The following is a 5434-nucleotide window of genomic DNA, read 5'->3' on the forward strand; positions in this document are numbered from 1 at the left end:
TCCACCTGCTCCGTTCCCCTCCTCGATTCCAGCCTCGGACTGGAAGAGTGGGCAGCACAAAGCTACAGCGGGTTAATACTCATCCAATTATTTGAGTACTGGTTAACTCCTTCTGGGTCACTTTGCATGTCCTGAATAGAAAGGAGAATGTTATGGTGACATTCATCTTGAACACTGCCGAGCTTTGGTGTAGGTAGCATGAGTACCAAGAACTGTGGTTCTTCATAGGAGTTTTGGAGGTTTTCATCTAGAGAATATAGGCATACTGGTGTAAACTGGGACGATCACCCCTGAAAACTTGAACTAAATGGCAAAACAAACCTGTGGCCACTGCGGTTTTTACTTTAGGCTTTTCTTGTGCCTTGGGCTTTTCTTCTTAGTTAAGAAGCTTTATTTTTCAATTTTTATTCTGAACAAGCTGAGGATTTTCCCATGGATTGCTTTCTTTCCTCACCCTGTCTGCACTGCCAACGCTGCGTAACCAATAGCTTGACTGTAATGCTGAAGTAACTCTTAAAATATCGCCTGCTAAATAGATCGGTTATGATGGGATAAAGCTGTTTTCCGTGAAAGATGAGCAGGATCAGGCTTTGGGTACACTGTCAAACAAGGAGGGGGAATAAAGGTTTAAAATGAGGCTGTGCAAGGGAGAAAACTAAAGCAATGGTCCATCTGATAACTGCAGAGATATTTAGCGCAGGGTGGAAAGCTGGTAGTGGTCAAGAGGCCTGTGGCAGTGTAGTATTTCATGCAATGGGAAGCTTAGTTTTTTGTTGAGTTGGGAATCTGTTTTATGGGAAATAGAGGGTGGTTGGTGGGTCTGTGCTCACCTTGTTGCCCTGTGCCACTCACCGGTCCTATTAACTGAGTTTGCTCAGCTCTGCTGAGTGCTGTGGCCATGCTGGGACGGCAGCGCCAAAGAACATGACTAATAGTGACATAAGAACCACCTTCCGCACGGCCTGATTCACCCCATCCTCACACGGACTCAATCTTTCCTCCAGGAACGTCTGATAACGCGGGGCTGAGATCACCCTCCTGGCCCCAGTCATCTGGCAGTTCCGTGATTACTGTGTCTCCAGGACAACCCTCCATGCCGATCTCCTCGGGAAGCTCCGCGTGTTCCTCCAGACCCTTGTCATCCTCTTACTGTAAGTGCAGCAGGTGGGCAAGATGTTACCTGTGCCAAGGAACTCGAGAGCGCGACGCTGCTGCTCTAAGGGGTGTTCTTGCTGAGGGGAGAAAAAATAGACATGTTCTTGGTGTGAAAGAACCTCCCTGCTGGCTTGTGTGAGGGTCACAGGGCTCCATCCAGTTTCATCTGCTTAAAAACAAGTTTGTAATGTATCTTCTTCATCTGAGGGTCATCGGTGTGTAGCAAGAGACTCTTTAGAGGAAACCAAAGCCACTATCTGAGAATAGCTGAACCATCTGACAGCTGGATGTAAATGAGGTGACAGTAAGACCCAGCTTAGCCAAAGCATCTTGTGTTCCCTCTGGGTGACAGGATGGCCCTGAATTATAAAAGCTGCTGCTGTTCTTGTCCCCCACTGTGAGCCCTGGGAGGGAAGCATTGGATTAGGTGCAAGCTCTGGTTCACTGCGCAGGTGCTTTGGTTGGCAGCTGCTGAGACCCTGCTCCCCTGCAGCTTTCCTGCTGTTTTTTCCATCAAATCCTGTGCTCCCCAACCTGGGCAGACCAAGCACAGCTGAGACATCCAGCACTTAGGCTGAGCCTTAAGCCCTGATAAGAGTCTGAGTAACTGAGGTAGAAAGTCTGCCCAGTGTGCTGAGCTCATTGTTGTTGAAGGATGTTACAGAGACAGTCCACTTAGAATCTTGGCTGCTGTGCTGGATTTAATTTAGATTTTCTTTCCCCCGATCATCTCCCCGTGGAGGATACGTGTGGGAAACAAATCAGCAGGCAGACAGTGGCACGTGAAGCGATGCTCCCTGCTGGCACGGACGTTACTGCAAAGCAAGAACACAAGTGGCTATTTGAAGGCCGAAGGTAACTTGCTGCTTTCTTGCTTTTGCAAGCCCTAAAATGGTTTGGAGCAATGAGGCAAGAACCCGAGTCTTCTAGTTTGTGAGGGACATTGGCTGCTTTTTTATCTAATAACTTTTTTCAGAGCTTGTAATTGTGGAGCAGGATGGTCCGGGACGTGGCAGCAGATCCCAGATCCACAGGTGTCCGTGGGGGCAGCTGGGCTGCCCGGGCCACGCTGTGCGAGGAGGTTTTCCGAGGAACCATGTGGGATGTTTTCCTTTGATTCATCAGCTGCCGCCCCTCCCGGAGCCCTGGTTTGGTTTCCTGGTGGTTTTCATCCTCCAAGTCATCTGTTCCCATTTGGGATGCGCTGCCCTGGGGTCACTTGCAGGGGATGCAGCATTTCCACCCCCTTGTCCCCTCAAGTCCATCCCCATAGCCCCTGGCAGTGCGAAATCCTCCTGACCCCGCTGTTTGCCTTGGCTCCCTTGGTTGCTTTGGGTTCCCCCATCACTTTTTTTCTCACAGTTTCTAAGACAAGTGGTGCGATCAGATGCAAATGTCACACGGTCTTGTATTTTGTGTGCCTGGGGACAACTCTGACTGCTCCACCCCTTCCAACCCCTCGTGCTGCCGCTGCCCCGTGCCTGTCACTGTGTCCCATCCCAGTTCAGCAGCGTTTCATCCCTACCAGCTCTGAGAACCAACTAGGCCTGGGTTTATTTTGCCTAAATCCCATGGTATCAGAATGCACTGAATCAAAATGAAACACAGAATTTGGAGCGTGATATTTGGTTTATTTTCATGTGGAACAAGGGGAAAACTGTTTCTTCTGACACCTCTGAGTGCTGGAGCTGGAAGAGGGGGAACAGTTTGGGAACTACTTGGGGGAAAAAAATGATCAAGTGGGCTGCTGGCCATCAAACTCTTAGACTTGGACCTTTAACCTGAGGGCTGGGACTTTCCAGGCTGATTCAGAGCTGTTTTTTTCCCCCCAAAGTCCCTCATTTAGGCACCTTGCAGGCGAGTCCAGCTGCTGGGAGCTGCGGTTCTCCATCCTACACTTGTTTCCCTTCCCTGCCCACTCCTTCTTCCTTTCTCCTCTTGGTTCTGGCTTGCGGACCTGGACCTTCTCCACTTCCCTGGACCTTTTTGGTGATGCTGCAGGAGCCCTGGTGCCTTGGCTGAGAGAGACCTCTAGTGGGGTTGGAGCTGGGAGACCTGGGGCTTTCTAAAATACATTTATTGCATTTATTTTTAAACCTTATGGAGGGCTGGTGTCTGTAGGACCTGAGGTTTCTGATGAGTCTTGTTGTACGGATTAGCCCTGGGGCAAAGTGGAGTTTTGGTGGGACAGTTCTGGGGTGTTTCTATCTCACCAGGTGCTGTGTGGATCTTGGTTGGGCTCTTGGTTCTCAATAATCTTTAACTTCATCACAGCTTTGCTGAGAGGTTGTTCAGAGCAGAAGTGACCACAGGGAGTGGGATCCCAGTTACACCCACCTCGCTGTGTGGGTGATGCTGCGTTTGGGGACACAAAACCTGCCTGAACACACTGCTCTTTTGCTTTTTCTTGCAGAGGATTTGCACTTGTGTTTGGAAAAGCATCTCCTGTGCTCTTGCTCAGCCCAGCTGTCCAGCGCTGCATGGCGGGGCAACAGAGGGTGAGTAAATTTTGCATCTTGCTCAGCAGGTGACCAAACATCTCCCTGCGTGCCGGGGAGCCAAATGCCAAGCTTTGATGCCCTGGGGTGAGCTGGTTCACTCTGTGCCCAGGCAGGACCGGTCTGGAACTGGTGGGGTGAACCTCACAGTCCTGGAGTTGTACAGAGAGGAACTGGGATTTGCAAACGGTTTTGGGGAGAAGGTACCAGAACAAAAGTGTTTATCTCCCCACTATGATGATAATTTCACCCTGGCAGCTGCTCCATGTCCACCTGTGAGCCGGTGCAGGGGTCAGGGAGTGACGGCAGGTAAAGCTTCATTTGATGTTGCTGCAACACTGTGCGCACAGAAATGAAAACGTTCTTAATTCTGTTTGTCTCTGCAGAGATCAGCTGCACAGAGTCTCCGTGAGCCCTCGCAGCCCAGTTTGTGCTGCACCCGGAACCGCACACCAACCATCGCTGCTTCCCGAGCTCAGTAACGAGTCGGCGGAGCAAATAAAGCACAAAGCAAGGGAAACCCTTGTGTCCACAGCAGAAAGAAGCAGCCAGAGCTGCGCAGCCCCGTGCTGCACAAAACCAGCCCTGTGTCCTGGGCAGGCTGGGTGTCCTTGCCTGCCGGAAACTATTATTTTCTTGTTGTTTTGGGGTGCGGTGGTGTGTTTTGTTTGTGTGGGGGATCTCTCGGGTTGTGTGTGGATTTTCAGTTTTGTTTTTATTTCTTGATGCATGTGGGGTTTTTTTTTGTGCGTGTGTGCTTTTTTGGGTTTTTTTTTGGCTTGGGGTATGTGTCTGTGTGTTTTTCCCTCTGCTGTTTACCTGCACAGAAAGCACAACAAGCTCCTCAGTTTGCTGCCAACATGGGGTAAGGCTGATCCTGCAGGTTTCGAGGTGGAAGCAGCATCAAGAACCACTCGGTGTGATGCTCCTGCATCTGCCCGGACTCTGAAAACACCAGAGCTCCGCTGTTTGTGTGTATGTATGGGGGGGAGAGGTGTGTGTGTGCGTGTGCGTGTGTGTGTGTGCGTGTGTGTGTGTGCGTGTGTGTGTGCGTGTGTGTGTGCGTGTGTGTGTGCGTGTGTGTGTGCGTGTGTGTGTGCGTGTGTGTGTGCGTGTGTGTGTGCGTGTGCGTGAGCGCGTGTGTGCGTGCGTGTGTGCGTGCGTGTCTGTGTGCATGTGTGTGTCTGTGTGTGTGTGTCTGTGTGTGTGTGTCTCTGTGTGTGTGTGTCTCTGTGTGTGTGTGTCTCTGTGTGTGTGTGTCTCTGTGTGTGTTTCTGTCTCTGTGTGTCTGTGTCTGTGTGTCTGTGTCTGTGTGTCTGTGTCTGTGTGTCTGTGTGTGTCTGTGTGTGTCTGTGTATGTGGGGTGGGCTGTGGTGGGGGAGTGTGGATGGGTGGGTGGGGTGGGGCATGGGGGGGGTGGGTGGGGGGGGTGGAGCATGGGGGGTGGGGTGGGGCATGGGGGTGTCGGTGGGTGTAGGTGGGGTGGGGCATGGGGTGTCGGTGGGGGGGTGTGGGTGAGGCATGGGGGTGTGGGTGGGGGGGCTGTGGGTGGGTGGGGTGGGCATGGGGGTTTGGGTGGGTGGGGTATGGGGTGTGGGTGGGGGGGGTGTGGGTGTGGTTGGGTGTGGTGTGGGTGTGGTTGGGTGTGGTGTGGGCCCAAAGCAGTGCAGTGGAACTGCTGAGTGTGGGAGCAGTACAGGATTGAAGTGTTTTTAACTTAACTTTGAGCATTTGTGCAGCAGATTTCTCAGGTCAGGAACAACAAGAACAACAACGCAGAA

Source organism: Patagioenas fasciata, chromosome 24 (assembly GCF_037038585.1).
Source record: "Patagioenas fasciata isolate bPatFas1 chromosome 24, bPatFas1.hap1, whole genome shotgun sequence".
Taxonomy (NCBI): domain Eukaryota; kingdom Metazoa; phylum Chordata; class Aves; order Columbiformes; family Columbidae; genus Patagioenas; species Patagioenas fasciata.